This window comes from Gopherus flavomarginatus, chromosome 3, assembly GCF_025201925.1.
Source record: "Gopherus flavomarginatus isolate rGopFla2 chromosome 3, rGopFla2.mat.asm, whole genome shotgun sequence".
Classification (NCBI taxonomy): domain Eukaryota; kingdom Metazoa; phylum Chordata; order Testudines; family Testudinidae; genus Gopherus; species Gopherus flavomarginatus.
Window position 1 is genome coordinate 153,771,863 of NC_066619.1, and position 16,532 is coordinate 153,788,394.

General features: G+C 43.3%; 1 pseudogene; it reads right to left on the reverse strand.

Moving 5' to 3' along the window:
* Nucleotides 1-14,129: 14,129 nt before the first annotated feature.
* Nucleotides 14,130-15,783, reverse strand: LOC127047359 (CAAX prenyl protease 2-like; annotated as a pseudogene).
* Nucleotides 15,784-16,532: the final 749 nt, after the last annotated feature.

The window sequence follows — 16,532 nt, forward strand, 5'->3', positions numbered from 1 at the left end:
ATACTGCTGTCAAAGTTGTGTGTGTGTGTGAGAGAGAGACAGACAGACCAGGGGGGCGGGGAGGTCTGCTGCTGTCTGAACTTACAAGATAGCATGCTGACACACTGTCTCTCCTCCCACATACACACAACACACTCCACCCCATTTGAAAAGCACGCTGCAGCCACTTGCACACTGGGATAGCTACCCCAATGCACTGCAGAGCTGCTAATGTGGCCATGCCAGTGCACTTGCAGCTGGCAGTGTAAACACACAGCAACCCTTTCCCTGCTGCTGTCTCTGAAGGCTGGTTTAACTCCCAGTGTTCTACATTGGCAAGTGTAGCCAAGCCCTAACGAAGGAGCACCTTATCTAGCTAGAGTGTGCCACATCACAGCAGACATTAGGATTCCTCTCAGCTGAACTTCTGAGAATACCACCTTTCATACAGAGCTGGGTCTTGCAATGTATTGTTCCAACAAGCTTTGTCACGCAGCTGGTGTAAAATGGTGCCCTATCCGCATGGTAGCTTTTTTACACTCACTTTGCACTTCTCCAGTGGTGTAAGTCTTTATAAGTGGTAAGACGGAGGAAAATCAGACCCGCTCTCACTGTATCTATATGCCCTATACACAGGAAAGCGTCACTTCCATCTACAAGGATGCTGAACCTCATCCGTTCATAATTTAATTTTTAATGAGGCAAGCTGATTTTGAACTCTCAGAAATAAACCAGACTGTTTGGGATATCATCAAGCTGCAAAGTAACCTAGATCTCCATGATAATAATCCTAGTTGTGGATAAGAATCTAGCTGTTTAGGGCAATTGTTTGGCTGCCTTCTCTCAAACTGCTTTGTTATATCATTCCATTGTACTAATAAACTTTTATTATTTCCCCTACCAGTGCTGCTAGTAAAAGAGAAAGTTGTAGTGTTGTATTATTTTTTATTGACAATATGTCACATTGTCTCAGGAATTTTAGACACTAGGAATAATAAAATGCCCTTAATGACCTGGATTTAGGATACCCATTTTAGGGTTTTATTAATCTTTAGAAAACTTTCTTCTCTAGATTTAGTCTCCAGGTAGAAAGAAATACTTGGGTTTATCTGTTCTAAGGGAAAATAATCCATACCTGCCAGCTATAGCTCTATATTTTGGATGATTTTCTGTTATTTCTATTCGGACAAAGTGATGCTGTTTAAAACTGTTGTTGTTTTGTTCGTTGTCTTGCTCAGAAACCCCAATCAGAATGGAGCCTATAGCGCTGGAAAACGTATGAATTACACAGGACACTGTACAACCTGACCTGAAGGGCTTTGCCATTTTATTTGAAACATGACACAAAAGATGTAAGAATTAATGGGAAGCAAGTGAATAGGGAACAAAAGGTAACCGTAACTAGCGCACATAATTACTTAGGTTAGTGAAGGGTACAGCTTGGTGGTTCTGCATCACTTACATTCTTTTGTTTTATAAATATATTTCAACCAGGGTACCACTGACTGCCCGTCAATCTAGCCAGCACTGGTTGGTTTTAGTTAACTGCATGCCCTAGATGCCCTTACTACTGATACTATCTCCTTCATGAGCATTACATTGTTTAAACACGGCTTTCTCAGATTATGGCCTGAAATTCTTCTCTGGCTTTATTTTCAAATGTGAAAATAAGAACATATTGCTGTGTAACCTGGCCATCTCCTTCTTGGTGGGTTAGCTCAAGCAGGCCACGTCTCTGCCATGTTCCTGTTTATCTGCACTATCCTAGCCCTTATGGCCCAGGTGCTGAGATAGACACTCAGGATGTTGGCACCAGCTCAGTAACAACAGACCGTGTGTTGATTACTGGTAAGGGGGACAGAGGCAGCTTTTCACTTTGTCCCAGGCAGGAATCACCCTCTCCTCTGATTTTTCTCTCAGGGTTACTTCATGGGCAGGATCCCCCTGCTTTGGAAGAAACAATACTCTCCAGGAGCTGTCTAGGGATCTACCACTGCCAGGCATGCTGACCCAGCCACCTTGTTACAATACCATTGACTGCCTGGGATTGAGTCACCGGTGCTGTCATTGAACATGAGGAGAATCTCCCAGCACTCCCCCTACAACTGCCCAGCTAGGGGAGGAGGTGCAAGAGGCAGGGACAGGGCAAGGAAGGGTAACTGACAGAACAGGCGGGACAGGGACAGGGACTCAAGGGGGAGCAGAGTGGCTTTGAGAAAGGAAAAAGCTGGAGGAATCCAAACGGGGACTCCCCTTAGCCATTGTCCCTGTGTTGTAACTCCTTTTCCTGGGAGATTTTCAGGTCACCCGCCATCTCTGGAAAAATTGCCACCAACTGAAGTCCAAGCTCACAAAGCAGCTCCCTCATCACTGGTACATGCCACAGTAAAGTCCATGATATCTGTTTATATCTCAGTATCGTAATAACCGATATCTATGAATATTCCCCTCGCACAAATCAAGGTGGGGCCAGAGTTGATGTGCTTTGATAGAAGTGATGAAAAAATTTGAGAACAACTAGTTTTATATCTTTTTGAGAACAAAACTCGCGTCTAAACAGCGCTCATTGACTAAATACAGGCGGCTTCCCATTTTTGCTGTGTGTGTTATGTTCCACAAATGGCATTAATGAAACTGACAAAATGCTGGTCCTAGGAGATTTCTCAAGGATTATGGAAGGCTGAAGTACTTGGCCTCTGATCTCTCGATGTTTTTGAGTGGAAATACATTAAATGAAACTGAGTATATATCACCCCGTAAAAATAAATGTCCCTGGACACAGAACACATTATAATATAATACAGAATTATTCACAGGTATTTAGCAAGCCATTCACAAATTATTTCCTTCACTTCCAGTTATGCTGTCAGCCAAATCCTTTCCAGCCAAATTTGTTAGATTGGCCTTCACATATCATATGTAAGGCTCTATTCATATCTGAGGCATTTCAAATGCTTTCTTCATGGAAAGCGTTGTTAAAACTTTGCTTTTTCTATAACTTGATTGTTTTGAAATTTCAACCAGGAGCTCTGTGTGCAATTCTAGGTTTAAATGATATAACAACTCTCCTAACCATTGCCCTGACCCCGTTATAAAATGAGTTGACTACTCAGGAACTACAGTTGAAAAATATTTGTAATGCACTCACAAGAATGTGCAGAATAACATTTGAATAATTTCATCATCATATATATGGCAGTGTAGTTTGTAAATAATAATTTATAATTTAGTATCCCAAAAATTTCTGGTTTACACACTTGTGTCCTGATTCAGTAACGTATTTAAACACATGACGAACTCTAAAGGTATGCACATTGGTAAGAACCTTGCTGAACTGGAGCCTTAGTTTGACAATCTAACTAGATTTTTATAATTTCATGTATATAGGATTATAATTCCAACATCACAGGGCAAATAAATGTATATTTAGTACCCTTGAATAAAATGTGTACTGTGTTTCCAGTAATATACTAATTATATTGCTAGTGCAGTGTGCATTTTGAAATGGGGTATGGATGTAGAGATCTCTTATTCTAAGTGGATTACCTTTCTTAGGGCAGTTGTCTGAAAATATCTGGCATTGGTAATAAGTAGACCAGTAAAACCAATAATGGGAAAAGCATAGCAAATACCATGTTAAATGCTTTATTTAAACAAAAATGCATAACCTCCTAAACAGAATAATGGTAGGCAAGTATTAGCAAGAGGAGCAATGCTGTTGCTTTTTTGTCAATATATGTATCTTTTTGAGGTGCCGGACTTCTCTTAATAAATTTTTCAGTTTTTCTAATAGTTTGCAGGAACAGACCTCAGGAGAACTGAATTATTATGTTTTTCATCATCACAGCTCTGGTCCAAAAAGAGACAAAGGTTGGCATAAAAGTTCCTACCCAAAGCTCACTGCAGTCAATAGACTCCCATCAGCTTCAGTGGGCCTTGGACCAAGCCCAAAATGCTATACTGATGTTGAGCTGGTATAAAAGTCAAAACATGAGAATGATTCCAGGTTCTTGTTGATACCATTTGTTCCTGAAAGGTCTCTTGTTTGCCTGTCACTCAGGGCTGACGCTACCATTTAGGCAGCCTAGGCAATCACCTAGGGCGCCAGAATAATTGGTGGGTGCATTTTGCCGAAAGGGGCGGCAGGCGGCTCCAGTGGAGCTGCTGCAGTGGTGCCTGTGGAGGGTGTGCTGGTCCGCGGCTCCGGTGGAGCTGCCGCAGTAGTGCCTGTGGATGGTCAGCTCCTCGCGCGGCTCCGGTGGACCTCCCACAGGCATGACTGCGGCAGCTCCACTGGAGCCGCGGAGCACCAGACCCTCCGGAGGCACCACTGCGGCAGCTCCACCGGAGTCGCGGGACCAGTGCGAGGGGCGCCCAAATTGCCGGCCACCTAGGGCGCTCAAACCCCTAGCGCCGGTCCTGCTGTCACTATCTACTTTTATTCTAAGTAGGCAGCTATGCAATGTCTTTTAAAGGAGAAAAGGGTTTGTGTGATGTGGTCCCGGAAGCTTTTGCCAAAACCGGCCCTGTTATCTATTTTGTCTTTATACATGCCACTAATGAAGCTGCCATATCTTCTTGTAAATTGGCCCACAACAACATTCCAGAATCGAACATTTCTGAACTTTAGAAATATTGGCTCTGCTTTTATGGAGAAATTCTCTAGAAGCTTAAATGACTTCGGAATGTTACAAAATGTAACATAATTCTGTTTCTATAGGCACTGAATTTCTCTAGTTCCAGCTTTCAGCCACCGTATTTCATTCTCTGTCTACTAGATTAAAGAGCCCTCTAAATACAGTGAAGATACCTGATAGTAGGTACTTACATACCATGATCACATTGTCTCTTAACTACCTCTTCAAAAAGATAACTACATTACTGCTTTAAGCCATTTGAGGTCTGGAAAACCATGCCGTGCTATGATTCTTTTCTCTTTTTCCCTGCAAGTTTCTCATCATCCTTTTTAAAGTGTGGACCCCAAAACTAGACTTAGTATTCCAGTAGGGGTCTCTCATTCCATATGCAGAGGCAATATTGCCTACTTGATATTCTCCTGTTTCTATGTATATGGATTGTGTTTGTTCTTGTAGTCACTCTGGAAGCTCATGTAGAAAAATCATCAAATGAAGATTTTCTTCTATTTATTGTTTTTTCATGCGTCCCTTTTAATGTGTCTACATTTATCAAAGTGCTTATCAAACACTCTAAGAGCAATGTCCTAGTAATTCTTTGTTAAGCTTTTCTGTGGTTGAGAATATAGTGATGTGCTTCTTCCACTCACCCCATTCTGTGGGTTTATTAAGCTGAAATTCTTGTGGAGGGTTGAACTTTAGGGGTTTCGGGTGTTTTTCCTCTTTCTTATGCCAGCTAAAAATGAGTCCACGTCTAACACTGTCATGTGACAATGAAAGAATCCCAGGAAAAAATAGTTTCTTCTATCACTAAACAGGGAACTTTGTTAAATATAAACAAAACAGTAAGATAACTAAAGCCTCTTTCCCTGCAGAGTGTCAGCCATTAAACTTCCCTGGCTCTCTGCTATAGATGTAAAAAAGTCTATATATCCCAAGGCTACTAATGACCACAATAAGAGCATGTATACATGCTGCTTTTGAAATCAATAAGTATTTTAGCTGTGCATGTAAATGTTGGACCAGAATTTTTAAAATAAAATTTACAATTTTTTTTCCATGAGTAGTTGTGCATTGGAAAAAACCAACATGCAGCCTAGATTTATGTCACTAGATCTATATCTTAAAAAGCTACAATCTTTTTTCTATAGCAATCAGCATTTAGGAATAAAAGAAACCAGCTGAAGAATAACTATATTTTTTACACATCCTTTTTAAAGAAAAGCTTCATCCACGCCACTGGTTTGTGTGTTTTTGTTGATGTTGTTCGGTTTTTTTTTTTAATGCACCTTAACATTTCCAGGGAATGAATTTTTTGTCTATTTTAGTTTTATATGCAGAGAAACTACAGCAAATCTTTCGATCAGTCTTAAGTTTCTCCAAGTACACTTTGAGAGGGCAGGTGTATGCATGTCTTGGAAGAAATAAGACTAATCTGGTCCTGACAATTTGCAACAGCGTAATGGAGTTATGCAACAGGAGTACATTGGTAGTGATTGTCAGGCTCTCTGGAGTGGTTCATGACCGACAGTGAGTGCCAAGCAGGGCCGGCGCTTGCATTTAGGTGACTTAGGCAGTCGCCTAGGGCACCAGGATTATGGAGGGGGCGGCATTTTGCTGGAGGGGGTGGCAGGTGGCTCTGGTGGAGCCGCCGCAGCCGTGCCTGCAGAGGGTCACCTGGTCTGTGGCTCTGGTGGAGCTGCTGCAGGCAGGACTGCGGCAGGTCCACTGGAGCCACGGGAGCAGCGGACCATCCGCAGAAATGCCTGCAGCAGCTCCACCGGAGCCGCGGACCGGGGGACCCTCCGCAGGCACGACTGCGGCAGCTCCACCGGAGCCGTGGGACCAGCGCGGGGGGCGGTGAAATGGCCGTGCACCTAGGGCGCTAAAAATACTAGCACCAGTCCTGGTGCCAAGCTCAGAGGAGACTGTCAAAATCCCCAAACTGGTGGTATGTTCCATAATTAGATTTCACCAACCCAGTAACAAATGTGAACTCCTGGATCACTATACCAGTCTTCCCATGGAGTCAGACCCCTTAGGCTCTCCAGTCTAACTTTACCAGTTTATCCACTTTTACACACACCAATGGTCCCATTCTGTGATGGGAGTAAAGGGCCCAGCACCTCAGTCCCTAAGAGATGATAGGCTAATGTGAGAGGGCCTATGTGCTGGAAATGAAGTACTGGGAAAAGAAATCTGGAAGAAACGTTATTCTTTCTAATCATTTACACAGAGCATCAGTTTATATAGTGCTTTACAGCAATATACCAATGAAAAAGGAAAGTAAATGACTGGGGAAAAAACAGGTGCCAAATACTTTATTCTTTGGGGGGGAAGAGGAAATGATACTAAAACTTGTAATTTAGGATGGAAAATGTATAATTTAATGTAAGGTATAATAGAGCCCAGATTATCGCTACTATCCGCTTGGTTAATTACCACCTTGTGAGCGTTTTTCTCTAGTATAATAGGTATTCAAATAACCTTGTTGATGAGATAACTGATACTGGGCTCTGCAGAGATTCCACCAGGCTCATTAAAGCATGAAATGGCATGCGGAATAATAGAGTTGAGAGCAATTATTACTTTTATCTGCTACTTTTCTAGCTGGCAATCAGCCAGAGCTGAAGGAAAATCTCCAGTAAAAGACTTGTAACGCTAGAATAAAATGGCAAATAATAACTTTGGTTTTCTTTTTTCTTTTATGGATCCATTCTCTGGGGCCATCATTTGCTATGGGGCAAGCAGGGCAGTTCCCCCCACACACACCCAAATTTGGTTTATACCCCTGGCTGTTCATAGATCTAGATCTTTCATTAGTCTTCCACTTCAACCTTCCCTCCCCAACTTTCTAGACTACAATATAATCATATATAATGTTTAATATACTGACACAGCTTTGCCCACCCCTTGAATATTTCTGAAATAATACCCCTGCTATTCTCCTCTATGGATTCACATGCCTTAATGGTACTTGCGTTGTAATGAATATCTGGAGGCATATATGAAATCAGGGATAGTGGTTTCGACAATCAGGGTCCAGACACCCCAAAGGGAGAACAGGAGGTCAGAACCCTCTATGAATAAGCAATTGAATCATCTGTATACAATTGTATATCAAATACGGACTTTTATAAAAGTTTGTAATGTTCTTAACTTGATGGTCATTAGGAGATCTGTATATAGGTTATGATTACAAATGTTCATGTGCAGAATGTTGTAATGGTACCTAAAATGCAACTGCAGCATCACCTCACAACATGGAGTGAAGAAATCAGGCAGGGAGGGTCACCTCCCAAATTAGTTTTTTACACAAAACGAACTGCAAGCATCTAGCATTTTACAGCCCAGGGAAAGACAAAGGTGAAACATTAAAGTAAATGGAAAAGGACTGAAAGTGAAAAGAGAACTCCAGTCTTGGAAAGCTAAGGATGGGAGTCAATTTCCACTGCTCTGTGAAATCACTTGAAAACCCCATTAAAAGGAAGAGGGTTTGAAGTGGCAGCTATCTAGAAACTAAAAGAGACGGATCTAAGTGAGCTGTAGTCAGTGAAGTGCGAGGACCCCTTTAAGACAGAGGGCACTCTGAGAAACTGTTTAGAAGCTCTAGGTAGCTAAATTCCCTTTTCTAATACAAGTTCACATAGAATTGTAAAGCCTGAGTCCTGGTCTACACTAGAAAATAAGGTTGGCTTAACTGCATCACTCAGGGGTATGACAAATCCACGCTCCTGAGTGGCATAGTGAAGCCAGCCTAAGTCCCTGTGTAGACAGTGCTAGGTCCATGGAAGAATTCTTTTGTCGATGTAGCTACCACTTCTTGGAGAGGTGGATTAACTATGCCAACGAGAGAGTCCCTCCTGTCAGCATAGCTAGAGGCTGCACTGAAGCATTGTAGCATGTTAAGCATAGCCAAGCCCTCAGACTGCATCTGTTTGTTTTCTGTGTAACTTGTCTGGGTTTGCTTTTCCTTACCACTTCATCTTTGAAGTTGTGTTCTTTCTAGTAAATAAACACTTTGTTTTCTCTCTGTTGTGCAAACTGTGAGCATGTGTGCTAAAGGGAACTGATAATTGCGGTCAGGTTTTACTCCTTCTGGGGTGATGAACCCGAAGGGGAACAGTCCATGGGTCTGGTAATTAAGAACTTGGGGAGATGGATGTGGAGGGACTGAGGACCAGAAGGGCTAGTGAGGTCATTCTGCAGGAGTAACTGGGCTGCTGGAAGCCAGGGTTGAGACCTTTACTCTTAAAGGCTGGTGTCAGAGCTCTGAGCCACAGCAGCCTAGCATTAAGGCACATACAGTTATAAGGCAGGTGGTGGCAGAACCCCTTATTGATCTGGGTAATCCCCAGAACATCACATCAACTAAATCACACAGGCAGTGTAAGAGACACCTCAAATGTGTGCTCTGAAAGCACAGATCCTCCTCGCTTCCCTACTTGCCAACAGGCCCTTGGCTTCTCATTTTTAATCTCTAGACAGCTCCTAGATGAGATCTGGTGGCTCCAGTGTCTTCAATGCACCTCTTCTCTTGGCCTTTCAGGAATGGCTCACTGGCCCAATTCCCCATCCTGATCCATTGATGGGCCACATGGTAACCTTGATTCCTTTCTAAATCTTCCAGAAAGGATCTTTGTGGCAGGCAAGCCTGCCACAGTCAAGCTCCCTGTCTCATCTCTTCTCTGTAGTGATAAGGTTCCTCCGATCCTGCAGCGTTCCTTTACTACTGACTCTATTACTATGATGAGGAGGTGTGCCAGAGTCCTCTGTTAATCCTGGAAAACTTTGTCCTTTTGTGGGAAAGGAATTTCCTTAGCCTAGGGCACTCCAGCGTATGTCTCAGCAGCAGAATCAAAAGACCAGTTGTAATGGCAGCAGTGGACCAGAAAGGAGCCTATCTGGTCCTGCTACTGCAGAAAGGGGAAAAGGGTTGACTGTCTTCCTTCAGAAGAAGCTGATGGGGAACTTGAGGGAGATGATGGGCGTGGGGGAGGTAGTTGGCTTCGCCTGACGACAGCTGAGGTGATGGTGAACAGAGAGAACACCACCTGGTTTTCTCTTCCACTACCCCATGATCAAGGATGGTTAAAGTAAAATGTATAGGACCTGTTAGGAGAGCTGTCTTTGAGAATGCAGCTCCAGGTGAGTCTTGTCATATGAACTCAAAGTTAAAGCAAAACTCTGGTGTCCTAAAATCGGGGAGGAATAGGAAGCCCAACAATGGTTATGGGTTTTTTGTTTTTGTCTTCAGTTGCAAAGCACAACGATCAGATTTTACAAAGCATGGGTTATGTCTTTGTTGGCCAGAATGCTAATCGCATTAATTTCAGCAGGTGTCATAAACAGATAGCTAAGGGTTAATGTCTCTTTCACCTGAAGCACCTGACCAGAGGACCAATCAGGAAACTGGATTTTTTCAACTTTGGGTGGAGGGAATTGAGTGTCTGTGTCTTTGTCTTTTTTCTTTTGTCTGCCTGCCTGCTTTCTCTGAGCTTTGGAGAAGTAGTTCTATTTTCTAGTCTTCTGTTTCCAAGTGTAAGGACAAAGAGATCAGATAGTAAGTTATATGGTTTCTTTTCTTTGGTATTTGCATGAATATAAGTGCTGGAGTGCTTTGATTTGTATTCTTTTGGAATAAGGCTGTTTTATTCAATATTCTTTTAAGCAATTGACCCTGTGTTGTATCATCTTAATACAGAGAGAACATTTGTACTTATTTTTCTTTCTTTTTATATAAAGCTTTCTTTTAAGACCTGTTGGAGTTTTTCTTTACTTCAGGGAAATTGAGTCTGTACTCACCAGGGAATTGGTGGGAGGAAGAAATCAAGGGGAGATTTGTGTGTTGGATTGCTAGCCTGACTTTGCATTCCCTCTGGGGAATAGGAAAGTACTTTTTGTTTCCAGGACTGGAAGCAGAGAGGGGGAGTCACTCTGTTTGGATTCACAGAGCTTGTGTCTGTGTATCTCTCCAGGAGCACCTGGAGGGGGGAAGGGAAAAAGGATTATTTCCCTTTGTTGTGAGACTCAAGGGATTTGGGTCTTGGGGTCCCCAGGGAAGGTTTTTCAGAGGGACCAGAGTGCCCCAAAACACTCTAATTTTTTGGGTGGTGGCAGCAGGTACCAGGTCCAAGCTGGTAACTAAGCTTGGAGGTTTTCATGCTAACCCCCATATTTTGGACGCTAAGGTCCAAATCTGGGACTAAGGTTATTACAGCAGGTCTGATATTCCAAGCAGCAGATGATAGAGAATCATAAAAAGAACCAATATTAGATGGGGCGATGATTGAGGGGAAAATTAAAGGGCAAAATCATCCATTTTCTGCATCCCATCTTCATCACAGATTTAAAAAACAATTTGTATTAGCATAGTTGTGTTCGTGAATGCCAACCAGTGTGGACAGAGCAGTCATAATATTAAGTATAGTCTAATACAAATTTCCAAAGACCTGGCAAATGACACACATGAATCAGAATTCACTGCAGAAGTGGAACATCAACTGATGCCACTATCCTATTAAAGATTATACTCTATTGTGAGTATCAGCTAAAAAAGCTGGTTTCAGAAAGCCCTTAAACAGTTCTGCCCATGCACGCTGATGAGGCAAGGACCATCAGTATACTTGTGATTGTTTGCTGGAAATAGTTTCACAACTTATTCTACCTTTCAACAGAGCTGGAACCACAGACGATTTCTCATTTTTCAGCTAATGTACTGACACAACACACGCTGTTTCTGTATATCCTGCCATCATTGCTAGTGATGAGACAGCGGGCCCAAGAAATTAAATGGTTGGCTCTAAAATGCCTGTGTACTAAACAAACAATACTGATGAGCAGTGTTCATTCAGAGGCAACTTAATGCACATTAATTAGCAGTTTAAATTGCTGCAAAAAATAAAAAAGGAGTTTGATCTTTAATTCGACAGTGGCATCAGTCTGTGTCATTTTTTCTGCAATGTATTATGAACCATATGCTAGCTGTTCGAACCACTGTGGAGACATTTAGTTTTGATAGGTACCCATAAATCTATTGTTTGTTTCTTACACATTAGAATTCACTGTAGGTTTCCTTTTCAGTGCAATATTATAGCAAGTAGAGCTTAATGGAGTCTGTTGCTAAAGAAAGTATTATTAATGGGTAATGCAAAGTGGGGGTGAGGAGTAGGGGAAGGAACTTTAAATAACATGAGGGTTGAAATTACATATGTTGAAAGCAGCAATTGAACTGACCAAAAAACCCAAGTCCTACAGAAAGAGATTAAATAAATTCTAATTCAAATTGCACTTTAGTAAAATGATTAAGCATATGATTCTGTCACAGAGGTCCCTGATTCTGTGATTTTTTTTTTTCCAAGGCCTCTGTGACTTCTTTGGCGCTGCCAGAGCAGCTGGCCAGTGGTCGACTCTGGAGCCACTGGAGAAGCAGCCCCAGGGATGAAGCAGCATTCAGGGTTGGGTCAGTCCCTCTGGGACTGGAACAGTGTATCACGTTTACAATGGTGCCAGTGGCACTGTGGTGCAAGGCCCATACTCAGAAGGGGCCTCAGTGCCCAGACCATGGCCACCCTTGCTCCTCCTGCACTCTGCTTTGTGGCCCCGCTCCCACTTGCCCTGTTCCCCCTAGCCTCCATGCTCGCTCCTTACCACCTCCTCCCCCCGCCCATGCAAGCAGCAGGTGGGGCCTCGAGGGGAAGAGGCCAAGCGGGGGTGGGGCCTCAGGGTGGAAAAGGGGCAGGGCCCACAAAAGGTTAATCCAGCTTTGCACAGGAGCAATAGGCTTAACAATCCTCCCGGTTTTGCCAGGAGTCTCCTGGAATCGGGCTCTATCTACCGGAGGCTACTGAAGCCAAACTGTGAGATTTTTGGCCGTTGAAAGCCCATCTGCGAAGGGAGGCTCCCTGCCTGTCCTGGCTCTGTGCTGCTCTCAGAAGTAGCCAGCACATCCCTGTGGCCCCTGGGGGGTGCCAGGGGTCTCCATGCACTGCCCCCGCCTCAAGCACTGACTCTACAGATCCCATTGGCCGGGAACTGCGGCCAACTGCTGCATTGCTGACCAGGAGTCACCCAAGGTAAGCACCACCCGGCCAGAGCACACACTCCTTACCCCCTCCCATAACCCAAGTCCCTGCCGCAGCCCTGAGCCCCCTTCTTCACCCAAACTCCCTCCCAGTGCCCGCATGCCTCACCTGCTCCCACATCCCAATCCCCTGCTCTAGCCCTGAGCCCCCTCCTGGAGCCTGTTTTGTGTTTGCTGTCTGTGAATATTCTAGCCAATTAATCGGCTGTCAGGAATGGCTCTTTTTTTATCTAAATTCTATGTTGGGATTTGCAGAAAGAAAATTTGGCTTCATCATTTTGTATGTCTATAGACACCAGATTGCAACAGGGATAGTGTAAGCCCCACCACATGAGCCAACGTTTTTATTTAATAGTAAGTAGCAGGCTCTTGTTTTCCGTGGGCCAGTTAGTAGCAGAGACATGATTGCACACACTTAGCCAGTGGATTACATGCATCATTTATTAGACAAACATCTGAAGGCTGCAGAAGTTCAAATCACATCTGAGTGTTGTTTTGTAATCCATCCATGTGCTGTAGGCAACAGACATGAGATATTAGATCAATAAGAGGCACGGGCAGGCAGAGATTAAACTACCATTTGAGCTAAAAGTGGTCTCCTTCCTTAACATATCTGTGAGTCAGTCACTCCAGGACAATATGTCAATATCCACTTAAACAGGGTGGATTGACATCAAAGTGATTAAATCACCCAGTGGAAAGCCTCGATTTAAATCAATTTGGATACATTTTTTTCATTTGTGCTTCAATTATTTTCTAAAGAAAGGTGCATTCTCATTGGTTGATATAATCATTAATGCATGTTGATTTACAGCTCAATGGAGCCTTTACACTAGCTTTGGTACATCATTTTACTACCTAGCAGGAAACACTATAACTATGTACATTTATTTAAGCAATTATATAGCTTAATATTTTTAGGTTCTTCTCAATGGTATGTTTTTACTATGTTTGAAAACCATGAATGATACATGCATATTTACTAGATTAACTTTTTGCTTATGATTTGTGTCAAGCTGCATTAGGATGATAACTGGAACTTAATTAAGAATACAACGGCACATACAATTTATTTTTACTAAACAAAACAACCTTAAACGTTTTGGCTAGATAAACTTCTTTTATCAAAGCATATTTCACACTTATACCTGGAAGACTTATTAAATGAACAGATAGATTAACCGTTATCAGTGAATTAAACTGATTATTTCAGGTCAGGCCAAGGAACATTTTCAGATATGTCTAAGAAGCGACTGGACCTTAAGTTCCTACTCGCCTAAGTCTCTTGAAAATGAGACAGCAGTCTCCTTAGGTTGTTTTTTTTTTTGTTCCCCTTCACCTTTCAAAGTACTTTAATAATAAAGAAAAGTATCTCTTGCTCTCAATGGAGTTGGGGAGGTGGGAGGGCGGGTCTGAAACCCATGCCCCAGGTGTCAGGAGCACACAGAGAAGCCAGAGCTGTCTGCAGACAGAGAGCAAATAGGGATGTCTCCAAAGAAAGCTGGGTCAGTCATGGGGTGCAGGAGCAGGAGGAAGAGCACCATGCCCAGCACACAGAAGATGACAACAGTGAGGCGCTGAGGATGCTCCAGGGCAGCACAGATGGCAGGGAAGCCAATATAGTTGCAGAAGGAGTGGCATAACACAGGGCCAATCGGGTGTCCTGTCCTAATGAAGATGAACTCTGAGTAGCCTCTGAAGACAACCGTGTATGAGAACTGGAAAGCTGCCGACAGGAAGATGCTGGTCACACTGCCCTGGCAGAACCGTAGCTGCTCAATAACATGGTGGAAGTGAGCGACACTGAAGAAGAGCGAGCAGGTGAACATGGCTGGCCCCAGGCCGGTGCAAGGGATGAGCACGGGCAGTATACAGGCCCAGAACACCAGCTCCTCCGTCAGGGGTGCAGTCACATGGTTGCAGAGCCAGCGCATGTCACTTAGGCACAGCGCCCAGAAGTGGGGGTCAGACATGACCTTCAGTCCATCAACCCAGTCCCAGGGACAGTCCATTGAGAGCTGAATGAGGGGCCCAAGAAACAGGACCATAGTGAGCAACACGGGCAGTAGAGTTGCTGGCACGATGCCCTCCACTCAGAAGCCCAGTGGAACTAGCAGGAATGTACCTGGCTTAATGCCTGTCAGCTCCTTCCAGATCCAGACAAAGAGTGGCGAGAGGCTGGAGACTATCAGAATGCTGTTGAATCGCCGCATGATCACGGCCGGGTGGTCTCGGGGCAGGTGGCTGTTCCACACATAGAGGCTGCCCACGTAGGCACAGGCCAGGCTGAGGCAGGCGAGCAGTGTGGCCCAGCAGAGCATGGGGGAGCCGGGGCCCAGCACCAGCTCGGCAGCAGGGATCCAGGGGAAGTAGGCCGGGCCCAGCGCCTCCGGCCCATCTGGGGCCACATCGGCTGTTACTTAGGCTATCCTTCAAATTTTTAAAATCAGTAGATCTCATCCCTTCCCTCCCTCACTTTCTTTCATAGGCTGGATGAGAAAAAGCAGGAAAAAATGTGTTTTAACTCTCATTCAGTTTCTCAGCTTTGGATGAATTAGTTCAAATGAAGAAAGTATTCTTCTGGTGCAGAAGAATCTACTATTGTCAAAAGCTGGTTAAGCACTTCAACAGACTCTGGTTCCAGGTGCTTTAACTAGTGACCTCCACCAGTTCAGTGGTGTGACTTTCTTTAAAACATCAGCAAACGTGTTGCTTGAATGCTTCACCTCCAGCCCTGAAATTTATTATGGTTGGCATGACTGAAGGGTGATCACTAAATGCCCATGTCATAGCAGCAGCCTCTTCTTCATTAGTTGGGTAGCTACCCTGGTACTTTGGGTAAAGAATATTGGCAAGAAAGTGAGGTGGTATAAGTGCTTGAGCCATCCGATTCTTTGCTGCCTGCAGTTTAACTTTGTTACTAGGTATTTTGTTCCTCAACGTCTCTTGAAGTTCTTTTAAAATTTCAGCAGCATCAGCAATACAGCAGCAATCTTTCTGCAATTTGTCTAAGGCTATGGAAAATAGATTCAACACAACTTCTACTTTTCTCTTTAGTCCAATGTTGACTACTTTGGCTGTGATCATGCCATCTATTTTAGTCCCAATTTTCTTCACAAATTGTCATCAGAATAGGTCAGTTCTTTAACAGTTTAAAACAGTCAACCACTGAATTCCATCATACGTCTCGGGGGAGAATTCATTTGGATCCTTCTGCACTCTTCATTGAAGCTGAAGCAAAGTGATTGCAGAAAATACTTCCATAACAATTTCAACATTTTTCCTTTGTTCCTGGAGTTGTACGTAAGCCTTTGGTTACAACATACATCAAATAAGCCCTACACCCATATATTATTAATTTCAGATTCTGTTCATTATCTTCTTCTAAATTGCTTCTTTGCTGCATTTGCAGCATTTTCTGTAAGAAAGCTATTTACTTGATACTCGACTTTTTGTTCACAGTTTGTTATAGCTTTGACAGCTACTTCTTTTAAGTATTCTGCTGTATGGGCATTTCAGCAACATAGACAGTCCGGTTTTCTGTTGTCACACAAACACATATTACCAGATTACTGTGTGTATTGCGCCACCCATCAAGACTCAGATTAACACATTTCTGGTCAATATTTTTTGCACACTTCAATTTCCTTCTCTTATATTGCATTCACCAGTGTCTGCTCTGCCAGGTGGAGCCTGGTCAGAATGATTGAACCATGTCAATGAACAAGACAAAAAAAATTTCATAAATGAGCTGAGCAATCTTTTCATATATGGAATCTTGCAGGTTCCAATTATGAACTTCTCCATGGTTCTACTAGATGATGAACAAAGTCTTT